Below are 14,807 nucleotides of genomic sequence, written 5' to 3'. Positions count from 1 at the left end.
TACTCACATGCCCAGATATCAGAGTTACTACAGTTAACAATGTCTTGGCTAACTGTAGCTAGCGAAGACGATATGGTGTATATATATACCCAGTGAAATACTACTCAGCCGTAAAAAAATGAAATAGTGCCATTTGAGCAACACAGATGGACCTAGAGATTATCATACTAAGTAAGTCAGAAACAGACAAATAACACATGGCACCACTTATATATGGTATCTAAAATATGGCACAAATGAACTTAGTTACAAAACAGATTCACAGATGCAGAAACAAACTTATGGTTACCAAAGGGGAAAGGGAGTGAGGGAGGAATTAATTAGGAGTTTGGGATTAGCAGATACAAACTACTATATAAAAAACTGATAAGCAACAAGGTCCTACTGTGTAGCATAGGGAACTATATTCAGTACCTTGTAATAAACCGCAATGGAAAAGAATCTGAAAAAGAATATATATGTGTCAAACTGAATCACTTCAGTGTACTCCAGAAACTAACGCAACATTGTAAATCAACTATACTTCAATTTTTAAAATAAAAATCTTGAAGAAAAAGTCTTTAAAGCATTTACTACTCAAAAAAAAAAAAAAAGAAAGAAAAAAGGAGTCAAGTTCCCAAGTGAAGCTTGGGGAAGAAAGCAAAGGAAGAATTTACCAGGATGGTTAACTGAATTTTTCAATTAACTAGAGGTTAGTCTTGGAGAAGCCAATGGCACCCCATTCCAGTACTCTTGCCTGGAGAATCCCATGGATGGAGGAGCCTGGTGGGCTACAGTCCATGGGGTCGCTAAGAGTCAGACAGGACTGAGCGACTGAGCGGCTTCACTTTCACTTTTCACTTTCATGCATTGGAGAAGGAAATGGCAACCCACTCCAGTGTTCTTGCCTGGAGAATCCCAGCGATGGGGGAGCCTCGTGGGCTGCCATCTATGGGGTCGCACAGAGTCGGACACGACTGAGCGACTTAGCAGCAGCAGAGGTTAGTCAGGAGGGAAAAAAAACAAAACGTTTTTTGTTCCAATTGTTGTTGAGGAAAATATTTATAAACTATCCATTTGTGCCTAAGAAGACAGCACTAAGAATTCCAGAAGTGTCCTTGTAAATGGAAGACTCTGTGGTTTGCATAGCCAAGGAAACCTTTGCTCAGTCACAGCATGCTACTGAGGCAGATGATTTGGAAGGCTGCGAATATCCTGAACCAATCCCCTGAAAATGGTTTCGGAAAGTAAGTGCCTGGTAGCAGGCTGCTTTCTTGAAAACGGTAAAAGTAGGATACCACACTTTGAGAAATGACTGTACTTCTCACACTATTTTCCCTGGCAGTGTGAAATACACTTGAACCATTGCTTTTCAGTTTTCATAGAAATCGTTAGCGATACATAGTTTTTGATTTCAAGCAAACAGACTTGAAAAAAAACAAAAAACGTCCTATTTAAAACCCCGCAGGTAACTTTCAGAAGCAAACCAGTTCTTTGTGGTTGATGCAGTCGATTCTTCCAAACATGCTTCGTCCCTGAATCTTAATGTAGGTCAATGTGAGGAAGGCCTACAATGTCTTGCATGGAAACATGACTATGTTTTCTTGTATGTGGGACCTTTGCTTAAATCTTCGTGATGCCAGTGACAGTGTGGCTTTGGGCAAACCACTAACTGTCATGTTCATTTCCTCATATGTACAGTGGAGATACTCAAGACGGTCCCTGGGGATGAGCTGATTAACATTTTCTATAGAGTCGATTTATTTTTGGAAGTACCCCATCATTATAAATGCTCCATACACTGAGCACTACAACTTAAGACAAAATGCATTTCTGATGCAAACACGCAGGCTTTATGGAGTAATTACAGAGTTTAAAAGGCTTACGCTTAACAATAGCTCCTTCTTCCGAAAGCCAGCATTTATACTTTTTTTCAGACACAAAAATTACAAAAAAAAAAAAAGGAAAACATGAAGAATGGGTGCAATGAGATTTTCCTTCAACTAAGATTGACTGGAAGCTAAATTTAAGGACCATGAATCATGTTTCACCTTATTCTTTTACTATGTAAACATGGAGTCAACTCATGTGAACCAGCCTGGCCCCTTCCACTGTAGAGCCGATACAGACAAAGAAGGCGGAGGCAACCACTGGCTCTGGAGACCCCAGCCTCTCAGCCTAGCACAGGATCACAGACCACCACAGATGAAGACCAGTCTGAACTAGCCCATGACTCTAGGTATAACTTGCCCAATCCCACCATCGCCACCAAAGGGAAAAGAAAAACCTGCAGAGTATTTCAAGAGTATTCACAGGGCAGCCACTGTTAACTGTGTTTGCTGGACTGAAAGCCCTTGTGAGATTTTAAGACAAAGAGTTTAGCACCAAGAAAATGAAGTCATGCCAATGGAGCACAAAATTTGATGGGATCTGAAAGTGTTCTTTGTTTAGAAAAAAAAAGTTTCAGGCAAAATCAGTAATACAAGTATAAGAAATGCAGTAGAATGATTAACGGAGATCACTACCTCTGGGGAGGGAGGGGGGCATTACTGGACAGGTGCACAGAGGGGACTTCAAAGGTATTCACAAGGTCCAACTTCCAAAGCTGCATGGTGGGAGAACAGGTCTCTGTATTTTATTACTGTACTTGATATTTATTTTTATTTTATTACTACTTTTAAAGCTATATATATAACATATATAACACTTCTACAGACATGTATTCATATACAACTCATATATATACATACTGTTACATGGATATATAAATTTTCTTTAAGTGTTTAATTTTATTGGTGAGGAATCTCATGGAGAAAGATTAATGACCAGCTTTAAGGCTGCCTAGCTAGCTAGTGGTACCTCTGCTGTGGGATCGTATGGAATGGGGTGTCATAGAGGAACATTATTATTTGCTTGAATTCTGCTCCTCGGGCACAGTCCACATATGAATGCACTCAGGGATGGCCATGACGTGTGTGCTTCTTCCTGGCCTGTTATTACTGACCAAGCAGATGCTGGGAAAGTTTTTCTCTGAGGATACCAACTGTAGTTCTTTAAACTAGTTCTTTAAAAAAAAAAAAAAAAGGAAGTTTCGGCAAGCTTTTTCTGTACAGGGCGAGAGTAAATACTGAGAACTATACAGTCTCTGATGCAGGTTCTCAATTCTGTTGTTAGCTGACAGCAGCCATAAGCAACACAAATGAGCCCATGTGCTGTAGTTCTGCCACCTTTGAGATGGTAGCATTTTAAACTGCTTTAAACCAGGATGTACGGCATGAAACAGCAAAGAGACGAATGTGTTTAGCATAAGCTTTTTGCTGGTACTACATTCTCATCAGTTACAAGAGGGAAGTATCAAATGGCAAAAAGACTTAGAAAAGCACTGTGTTAAAAGAAACACACACACAAAAGTGAAAGGTCCTACTCCAATGATTAACCTCACTGTGAAATGCTAGTGAAATTGAGATTGAGACCAAGTCTTTGCTTGGCAGGGTGTCCTGGTCATCTGTCCATCAGAGTTCTGAGAATTTTCATTGAAGACAGTCACTAGGTGTTGAATTAATCTTAACTTATTTAGCTGAATTTCTTTTTCCTTAGGTTGAAAAGCAATATAATTGTCAACCCATGAAAGTGCTGACTGATGGGCAATGAGGTTAACTTCGCTTTTTTTGTGTTTGCAGGTCCTGGAGCTCTGGGGAATGGTAGAAGTTTCTAAAGAAGTCATTGAAGGAGACAAGTCCTATAAACCAGGGGCTGTACTAGCCAGGGGCTGCATCTGAGAAGGTGGGCCTGGCCCAAGGGAAATGGCTTGTGATTTTTAATGTGCCAAGTAGTAGAAAGATCACGAACTTATAGATCCCAAGATATGGTTTCAAACTCTGTGACCTGTTAGTTGTGTGACTTTGGGGCAAATGACTTCTAAGATTTCAGTGTCTTCATCAGTAAAATGAAAATACCACTTCTTATTTCATAGGCCAGATAAGGAGATGGATGGGGTCAAGTGTTAAAACTATAAAGCACCCTGGTTTTCTCCTTCCTGTTTCTTCCACTTCTGGACCATAGTCACTGGAGCAACGAATCTGAAAGGTAGGAGTTCTACAAAGACAAGCTGTTAGCACCAGGATCACGGGCACTGAACGATGAAGCCAGGCTCCAGCATCCCAACCTCCTGGGTTTCTTGAAATCTTTCTAGTATGTGTCCGAAGGGGCATCATTGCACAAGACAATAGCCACTCACAGAAAGGGACAGGTGAAAGGTCAGTGCCGCCTCCCCTGCCACATGCAGAGCATCAAGATAACACTTGGGGGCTCCCTCTTCTGAGTGAGCAGACTGCCCAGCTCCACCCTGAGGGAGCTCAAGAAAAAGGCATGAGGTTATCGTGAAAGACACAGTATCTTCCCAAACATTATAAAACCCTGAGTTAGATATAATCTGGGTGACAACCCTCACTGGAGGCTCATTTCTTTTCAAGCTCCATGTCAATGCCAGCATGCAAGAAAGGGTTCGTCCTCTTTTAATAACAACCTGAACTGACTGTTATAAATAAAGTATTAAAGCTCCTTTCTTTTGGAGATAAACATCTGAAATGAGTGCCATCATTAAGAAGCCACTGTAAAGCCTTCTCTGGAAGAGACACAAAAAACGGTGATGAAAGAACTGGGGGAAACAGAGGTCGTGTGGACCCCATGATACAGCCCTCTGAATTCCATGCTATACTACCACGAGGTACAGGAATGAGTACATCGAAGGGATGAATGTGTTTAGTATAAGCTTTTTGCTGGTACTACGTTCTCATCATTTAAGAAGATTTCCACTGCATCTCCTATCCTTGTGAAATGTATAGCAGTTCTCATTATCCTTCTAGAAAAAGAAGTGGGGGAAGAGGAGGGACAAATAATGAAAAAACTCTCATGGAGGCAATTAGTACACAAACTCTTCCCAGGATAGATGACTCCACAGTTATCCCTGTGCTGGTTTCTACACAAACACACACGCACACACACACACACAGGCTCCTGAGACATACATGTAGAAAACAGGACACATGAGCTCAAAACCACTTCACTTCTACCTCCAGCCTGACTCCTCACCCCAAACATGCTCTTCACCAACACATGTTGTAATCTCAAGTTTGCCAACAGCAGACACAGGGCAAAGATGGACACAGCACATAAAATGTCTGTATAGCGCAATGCAGGTCAAGTTCAGAAATCTGAATAAAAGCCTAGCTTTAGCATTCCATGATGCCCTGTACAATGGTCATGTTCTCAGAGATGTCTTTTCTGGACCTCTTTTGCCTGAGCCCCATGCCTGCTCTCATCACCATGATCCCCACCAACTCCTGGAACCTAGCAATAATAAAAAGTACAATGAGTATCTCTGAATGAATGAATGAATGAATGAATGGGAGCCATTCTGTCATCCCATCCCTCTTGCCTAAACTGCTCACCCTTGCCATTTATCATCCCCTTAGTCTGTAACTTAAACCCCTGAGAAGGGACCAAAGGGACCAAAGGCTATCACATCCTTGCTGTGTGGTCTAGCCAGGTCGACAGTCTTTATCATGACCAGAAGTTAGGCCAACATGTGGCTGTCAGTGAGGGGAACCCAGGCTTCCCGGCACAGGAACCCAGCTGTTGTGCAAGAACGTCTCCCTCTGCCAGGGGTTCCACGGAGGGGGGTCCACTGTTTGCACATCCGAGCCCAGAGCTCATGAGGCAAAGAGGTCCCACCAGGGAGGAAACCTCCTCCAGAGATAAGCTATCCAAGCCACGGTCTGACTGGCCTGATAATACAGTAAATGCTCCTAAAAGCAGACACCCCACACATGAATGTGCTTCACAGTAACCAGCATGTCATAGGATGGTTAGAACATGCTCTATCGGGACTTCCCTGGCAATCCAGTGGTTAAGACTCTGTGCTTCCACTGCAGGGGGCACAGGCTGGATCTCTGGTGGAGGAGCTAAGATCCCGCATGGTCAAAAAATAACAATAAAAACACACTGTATCTATAACGATCACTCCCAAAAGCATCACACAGAAAACTGCTTCATCCACACCAGGAACTTGGTTTGCCCCAAGTTAAAAATAGTCCTTCCCTGTGGAGGTGAAAAGCTGGGGGAACTGTTTTGATTTCATTTGAAACCTAACGTGGTTTCCAAGGCAGAATTCATCACTATCTTGTTGAAGGTTCAATGGGCAATCATTACAAGCTCAGATGAATCTAGGGAGCCGCTAAAAACCACTGTGCAAAGGTCTCGCGGTTAACAGAGGAACTGTTTACCAAGGGCAAATTGTGTCAAGACAGTAGATGGTTTTCCAGATGAAAGATATCAATTTCACTGATGCTGTGAGGACAACTAATAACCTTTTTTCATTTCTCAGAGGAACACACACAAAAAAACACAAAGCCAAAAATGCCCTCTTCCTTCATCTTAGCCTGTATCTGAAGATGCTGATTTATTCATTCAACAAAACTGCACTGAGCCCTTACTGAGCATCAGACACAATTCTAGGCACTGGGCAGTGGCAATGAATGAAGCAATCCTTCCCTGGTGAAGCCTACATTCAGTTGAGGGATACGGGAAGTAATGAAATATTCCATGTGTTGGACAGCCAGCCAGGAGAGCTAGGGACGAAAAGAGAGCAAAGGGAAAGTGATGAAGCAGGCTGGGCTGCAATTTTAGATACGGGCCTGCTCCCTGGTATCTCAGAGAAGGGTCCACTGAGCTAACGTTGGAATCAAGCCTTAGAGGTGAGGGAGCGAGCCCTGTGGAGAGAATACCAGGTGTGAAGGGAGGAAGGCCGGTGTGGCTGGAGCAAGTCAGCCATGGGGAACATGGTGGGCACTGGAGGCTGGAGCTGACTGGCTGGGAGGGGAGCACAGACCACACTGGGCCTCCAGGCCGCTGCTGTGCATGCAATGGAAAGTCACTGGGGTCTTTGACTTTTCAATGACACGAAAGTCACTATCTGACTTACATCAAACAGGATCACTCTAGCCATTGTGTCAAGAATAAACTAAAACTGGCCACAGGCAAAAGCGGAGCGACCAGTTAAGATGTCAAGACAATGATTCAAGAGAGAGGTGACAGTGGCTTGGGCCAGGGTGGTGGTTGAGAAAAGGAGGGGAAATGGTCGGCTTCTGCATCTGTTTTGAAGATAGAGCAGGTGGGATTGGCTAACGGATCTAATATGGGGTGAGAAAGAAGGAAAGGAGTTAAAGATGATTCTAACACGCGTGCGTGCTCAGTCGTGTCCGACTCTTGGCAACCCCATGGACTGCAGCCCACCAGGCTTTTCTGTCCTTGAAATTCTCCAGGCAAGAATACAGGAGTGGGTTGCCATTTCTAACTCCAGGGGATCTTCCCAACCTAGCAGACTTTAAGGTCTGCTTAGGGCTTCCCTGCTGGCTCAGACAGTAAAGCGTCTGTCTACAATGCGGGAGACCTGGGTTCGATCCCTGGGTCGGGAAGATCCGCTGGAGAAGTAAATGGCAATCCACTCCAGCACTATTGCCCGGAAAATCCCATGGACAGAGGAGCCTGATAGGTTATGTCCATGGGGTCGCAAAGAGTCAGACACGACTGAGCGACTTCACTTTCACTTTCACTTTAATCAGGGGGGAAACTGGAGGCGCTATCTGCTGCATTGGGTAACTGATGTGGACTGGATGGTTCAGGATTCAGATTTTCCCATCTGAACTGGAAGGTGCCTACTGGACATCTGGGTCCGTCAGGCAGGTGGGAGGCATTCTGCCTGAGTTCAGGTGCAGGATCCAGGCTGGGAAGATGCACCTGGAAATGACCAGCGGATAAATGGCATGTAAAGCCATGGGTCACCCAGGGAGGGAATCTGTGCAGGAGGAGCCTGCTCTCCATTATTCAGAGGTGGGGTCCAAGAGGAGGACCTAGCCAAGGAGTTGAAGAAGGAACAGCCAGAACGGTGGGAGGAGACCCAAAGGAAGGAAGAAAGGAGCCCAGGGAGCCAACAGGTCACAGTGGAAAACTCAGAACTGAACAACGCAGTTAGAATCAGGCCGTCAGACTTCATGGAAAAGAGGCAGGACTAGGGCTAAAACATTGCCACCATATTTTACACATTCTAAGATATCTGAAAGCACTTTTTCAAAACTGAAGTACAGCTGATTTATAATGTTTCAGGTATACAGCAAAGTAATTCAGATTTACAGACAGGCTGACAGATACTCTTATTCAGATTCTTTTCCGGTATAGGCTATTACAAGATATTGAATAGAGTTCCTTGTGCTATATGGTAGGGCCTTGTCATTTATCTATTTTATATATAGGGAAAGTGAAAGTCGCTCAGTCATGTCCCACTCTTTGCGACTACATGGACTTCTGTCCATGGAATTCTCCAGGACAGAAAACTACAGTGGGTAGCCTTTCCCTTCTCTAGGGGATCTTCCCAACCCAGGGATCAAACCCAGGTCTCCCACATTGCAGGTGGATTCTTTCCCAGCTGAGCCACAGGGAAGCCCTATATATAGTAGTGTGTATCTGTTAATCCCAAACTCCTAATTTATCCCTCACTCACCCCTTCTCCCTTTGGTAACCACACATTTGTTCTCCATATCTGTGAGCCTGTTTTGTAAATAAGTTCATTTGTATCATTTTTTTAGATTCTACATATAAGTGATCTGTTTTTAATCAATGCCTTTCCATAGCTCGGTTGCAGTGGTTTTTTTTTTCCTCCTTGCTGCTGCTGCTGCTAAGTCACTTCAGTCATGTCTGACTCTGTGCGACCCCATAGATGGCAGCCCACCAGGCTCCTCCGTCCATGGGATTCTCCAGGCAAGAGTACTGGAGTGGGGTGCCATTGCCTTCTTCTTTTTTCTCCTTATTGGAGTATAAGCAGTACATCCCACAATCAGTGGCATCTTTAATTTGACAAAATATAGTAAGAATTTCTTTTTAATTTATAAACTTGAATCCACCTACTTTTTACAATTTGACATATTAGCAACCCAACACATCAAATTCTGTACACACACTGCAAGGGTAACAACTAATTACTCGTGAAGAACGATCAACAGAATTCTAGCAACTCTTCCTCCTCTGCAAAATCTGCTTACATAAACCTGACCAGGTTGATTCAAGGACACTCACTGGTGAGGGACTTTTTTTCCCTGCTTGTATTTTTGCCCTACGTGGTGAAAATGCTGATGTGTTTTTCCAGTATCCCAAATAGCTTAAATTCAAAAACTGTTAGTTAGATAAATGAGAGACTAAAATATACATCAAAAACAAATATGCTCAGTAGCTCAGTCGTGTCTGACTCTTCAGAACCCCAGGGACTGTAGCTAGCCAGGCTCCTCTGTCCATGGGATTTTCCCAGCAAGAGTAACAGGAGTGGGTTGCCGTTTCCTCCTCCATAAAACATAAATACTGTCCTCTAAAGTCTAGAGGAAGAAGTCACCATAGGGTGGGCCTGGGGAGGACAGCAGCCTTCCAAGGGCAGAGGCCACACCTCCCTCCACTCTGCACGAGGTAATGCTTTTGAAGTTGTCGCGGTAAGAGGCTTTTCTCCTGCAATGGCTGTGTGTGCTTTATAATTCTCAAACATCCTAGAATCCACTGAAAGGTGCCGTCTGCTGGAAACAGCATTACTGGAAGCAGAGGTGGCAAAGACAGAGGGTGGGGAGTGGGGGACTGGAAAGCAGCCCGCCTGTTCCTGCCTGTTCCCCATGAGATGACTGCAGCCCTAAGGAGACAGCAAGGACCGGGCAGCCTCGTCAGTGGAAGAATCTGCTCCCTTCAGCCCGGCTCCCCGGTGTTTACACTTCAAGTCTACTTGCCATAGGAAATTTGGGCTGACAGACAGGATGACCGTCTGGAATCTGGAGTCCAGGAGGCTTCTGGCAAAGCAAGGGGGGTTTCTTGGTTGCAGCTGCTGCTGCTGCTGCCATCCAGGGCTGAGAAAAGCACTACCAAGTTCAACAGATTTGAGCTTCTATGAGCACAACTCCATCACCTCGGACTTCTTCGAAACAGCTTTTCTGTTTCCAAACGGCCCTCAGAGCCTGCAGCCCTTGGGTACCTGGCTTGAGAATGCTTCCACTGCAGGCAATCCAAGAAAAAGGGAAAAGGAGGTAATCGGAGTGGCTTCCGTGGAGGCAAACTCATTACTGATGACAATTTTATGGTTGTTTTATTTCAGAACAAGTTGGGTTTTGCTAAGGGAAGTAAATTTTTCTTGATTGGGCATGGTAAAAAAAAAAAAAAGTCAACCACAGAAACCTAGAAATTTCTAACACTGGAAAAATTAAAATCAAGATTTTTTTATAAATCCCGACTCTGAGAATCAGAGAGCAGTGTCCAGAGTCAGATCGGTGCCTGAGATTAAAACCTGGCACTACTTCTTTATAGCTGTATGACCCTGGGCAAGTGACTCTCTGCACCTCGGTTTTCCCACCAGTTAGAACTGGACATGGAACAACAGACTGGTTCCAAATAGGAAAAGGAGTACGTCAAGGCTGTATATTGTCACCCTGCTTATTTAACTTATATGCAGAGTACATCATGAGAAACACTGGGCTGGAAGAAGCACAAGCTGGAATCAAGATTGCCAGGATAAATATCAATAACCTCAGATAGGCAGATGACACCACCCTTATGGCAGAAAGTGAAGAGGAACTAAAAAGCCTTGTGATGAAAGTGAAAGAGGAGAGTGAAAAGTTGGCTTAAAGCTCAACATTCAGAAAACTAAGATCATGGCATCCGGTCCCATCACTTCATGGGAAATAGATGGGGAAACAGTGGAAACAGTGTCAGACTTTATTTTGGGGGGCTCCAAAATCACTGCAGATGGTGATTGCAGCCATGAAATTAAAAGACGCTTACTGCTTGGAAGGAAAGTTATGACCAACCTAGATAGCATATTCAAAAGCAGACACATTATTTTGCCAACAAAGATCTGTCTAGTCAAGGCTATGGTTTTTCCAGTGGTCATGTATAGAAGTGAGAGTTGGACAGTGAAGAAAGCTGAGTGCCGAAGAATTGATGCTTTTGAACTGTGGTGTTGGAGAAGACTCTTGCGAGTCCCTTAGACTGCAAGGAGATCCAACCAGTCCATCCTAAAGGAGATCAGTCCTGAGTGTTCTTTGGAAGGACTGATGTAAAGCTGAAACTCCAGTACTTTGGCCACCTCATGCGAAGAGTTGACCCAGTGGAAAAGCCTCTGATGCTGGGAGGGATTGGGGGCAGGAGGAGAAGGGGACGACAGAGGATGAGATGGCTGGATGGCATCACCGACTCAATGGACATGAGTTTGGGTGAACTCCAGGGGTTGGTGATGAACAGGGAGGCCTGGCGTGCTGCGATTCATGGGGTCGCAAAGAGTCGGACACGACTGAGCGACTGAACTGAAAATGGCGATGGCAGTAGCTCACCTCATAGGGTTAAGAAAATTAAGTTAAACTTATAAAAATGTTTAGAACAGGATATGGCATTCAGTAAGGTTGATAGCTCGCCAGACTCCTCTGTCCATGGGATTTCCTGGGCAAGAATACTAGAGTGGGTTGCCATTTCTTTCTCCAGGGGATCGTCCCGACCCAGGGATCAAACCAGAGTCTCTTGTGTCTCCGGCATTTGACAGGAGGATGCTTTACTGACTGAGCCTCCATGGAAGCCTAAGGACGGTCCCAGTCTTTGTAAAAGAAAAGTGGATGATGAAAACTTAATGGTGGCAGAAACCCTTCTTATAAGGTTAGAAAATTATATTAGAAAGTCACAGTTTATTTGGGTGATTTGCACCCCCAAATCACCTCAAGATCTTGCGGTGTTGGTAGTAGCAAACACCCCCTAGTCCCACTTCAGAGAAACGTGGAAAAGTACTCATTATTGAATTCCTAATGCACTTCATTTGTTCTTCATTTCTGAACACTGCTTATGGTGGCTTTAATAATTCAGATGAAATGTTATGTCATTCCTGAAATCTGATTGAAGAGTATATTAATGTTGTTCAGATACATCCAGGGCACAGCTTCCAGTTACTCAGCATTTGTCCCCAACCAACCCCTGCAACTTCGGGGAAATATTTATAAGAGAAACACAATCACAATTCCCTTCCTACAATTTGTTTCTCACTGCTTCTCCTGGAAAGAGGGGGAAGTTCTGCAGAGTTGTGAAACCGGGAAATGGTCTTCCTTCATAAGCCCAATAAAGACCAGTTCGATCCCGAGTCTGACGCCTGGTTTGGGAAGATCTCACATGCCACAGGGGAACTAAGCCCTGCACCCCAACTGCTGAGCCTGTGCTCGAGAGTCTGAGAGCGGCAGCTACTGCAGCCCGAGTGCCGTCGAGCCTGTGCACAAGAGAAGCCACTGTAATAAGAAGCCTGTGCATCGCAGCTAGAGAGGACCCCTGCCCGCCGCAACTAGAGAGAGCCCTTGTGCAGAGACGAAGGAAGATCCAGCACAAACAAAATTAAACAAATGAATAAAAATTTGAACAAAGACCAGTTCTCCCACAATGGACTGAGCTCAAAGGAGTACAGTGCCAACTGGCCAAACAGAAAACTGCTATGACTTTAGAAGTGAAGGAAACACACAAAACACACAAAATGCCACAGCATTCTCAGTCTCCCTTCCTCCTGGCCACATAAGACCTCATCTTGTGTTTCCAGCACTAGGATTCCATGAAAGTAGGGTAGCAGCTTTGTGGAATTCAACTTTAAAACCATAAATCAATAAGGGGCAAGAGGACCCCCCCACCACCAAAAAAAAAAAGATGCTCTTGTTGATGAGAAAGGTGGGAACCACTGGTCTGGCTTCAGAGTGCTGGGGTCTACAGGGCATTCAGGAACACAGCACCATCTGCTTAAGGTGAGCCAAGGGTAAGTGAAGTCTTACATGACCTCTTATGCAGAACACCCAGGACTAGGTGATTTTATCCTCACCCTTATCCTCCTGAACAATTCAGTGTGAAATGGATAAGGACCAGAAAATGATCTTACTATACAGGATTATCTGCTGCCCAGAACTCACTGCAATCAGATCAACAAGGTATTGTTTCCAGAGGCCTCTCTGAGCACCTGGAAAGGTTTTTCTGAAACAGAACCTCTCTTTGTTATGGGATTTTACCTGAGAGTACCTTTGAGGACAGCAATTTGGAAAGAAGAGATCTTCCTTAAAAAAAAAGAAATTTAAATATAAACCTCCCAAGGCAAAATCCTAGGGAAAAAGGTTAAACTGCTGAAAGAGATAATAACATCTGAATGAGATGACTGTGATTTAGCTGGAAAAACAGAATGCTGAAGCTCTGCTTCCTCAGAAGGTAGGGTCAGGTATTGTTTGATTTGGCCCTTCCATTCTTTCTGCAAAATAGGATTGTTTCAAGGACACAGACATAGTCGTTTACAAGGTTACGGCGGCCATAAAAACACCTAAAACCGTTGTATTAAGTTGCTTTGTGTTGCTGGACTAGATTTACTTCTATAATTTCCTGTATTCTCAAGAATTCTGAAAACTACACCGCAAGAGACTTTTAGAAATACAGCTGTCCATAACCGAATCCGTAAACACAGCTACTAAAAGAATGGAGTTGCTTCTTTAATTGAACAGGGTGGACACACTGTTTCTGCTAACTAGATAGAAGAGAACCAAGGTTCTGCCTGGCCACTTAAAGGACAGTTTAATGAAATATCAGATCTTAGGCAAGACCCTATATCACAGGAAAAAGCATACTGTCTATCACGGGCCTTTTACTGGGTCAGTTGACAACTGAGGAATACGCATGGTAAATTAAAATATTGTATCCATGTTAAACTTATTGAAGTTGAAAACTGTGCTATTCTTTAAGAATATATCCTTTTTGTTAGGAAATAAATACTGAAGTAGCTGCCATAAATGGTCATGAAATGGTTCAGAAAAACTATTTTATGTCTAGCCCTCCAGGCTTCTCTGTCCTTAGAATTCTCCAGGCAAGAATACTGGGTAGCCTTTCCCTTCTCCAGGGGATCTTCCCAACCCAGGGATTGAACCCAGGTCTCCCACATTGCAGGCAGATTCTTTACCATCTGAGCCATCAGGGAAATTACCTGTATATTGTATATTATGGTACATGACATTTTATATATAACTAAATTACCTGGCACATTTTATAACATGAAACATATATATTTTTATAGAAAAAGACCAAAGGATAATGCAGAAGGGCAAAATGTTAGCAATAGGTCAACTGGGGACACAAATATAGATATTCTTTGTACTGATTTTGTGATTTTTTGTGTGTTTTTGCAATTATATCCATACAAAAATGATTTTTCTTAAAAAGGGAGAATTGGAGTCTTCCTTCTTCAGCTGCCAGCAAAAGGTTGTTTCATTCAAATCTGTGCAGGCTCATCCCAAGTAGGAAGTTCACCCCAGTCTTTCACTTGGTTTGATATTCACACAAATTAGCAAAGGGAAATAAAATGAGTTGTTTTCTTAAACTTCCTCCACATTTTTGACTGTAAGTGTAGCATGTGCTTATTAAAGACAAGTCGGATAAAAAACAAAACCAATAAGGGATAAATCCACATAAACACCACTAAACTGAAAGAAACTTCATTGTCACTTCGGCATATTTTTTTTCAGAATTTATTCCCAAGTTTTATGATAGCTAAGATTATATTATATAAGGTGTGTAGTATGGTGGTTTTTCTATTCTTTAATCTAGTATAAACGTTTTCCCATGTCATGGGTAAAAAAAAATAAAAATTTCATAATCCTCAACCTCAATGTAATATTCATAGTCATAATATGGATATGCCACAATTTACTCAGTCATTTCTCTAAAACCAACCCTTCGATTACTTTTGGTTTTTA

The 14,807-nt window shown here is 43.3% G+C and overlaps 1 protein-coding gene across 1 annotated transcript in view; it reads right to left on the bottom strand.

Moving 5' to 3' along the window:
* TNFRSF21 (TNF receptor superfamily member 21) overlaps positions 1-14,807 on the bottom strand; it is a 64,260-nt gene that overhangs the window by 28,218 nt on the left and 21,235 nt on the right. The gene's annotated exons all lie outside the window — the stretch shown is intronic.

The sequence above is a fragment of the Budorcas taxicolor genome, chromosome 11 (genome assembly GCF_023091745.1).
Source record: "Budorcas taxicolor isolate Tak-1 chromosome 11, Takin1.1, whole genome shotgun sequence".
Lineage (NCBI taxonomy): Eukaryota > Metazoa > Chordata > Mammalia > Artiodactyla > Bovidae > Budorcas > Budorcas taxicolor.
Note: the sequence above shows the minus strand (reverse complement) of the source record. Positions and strands in the feature narration are given on the sequence as shown.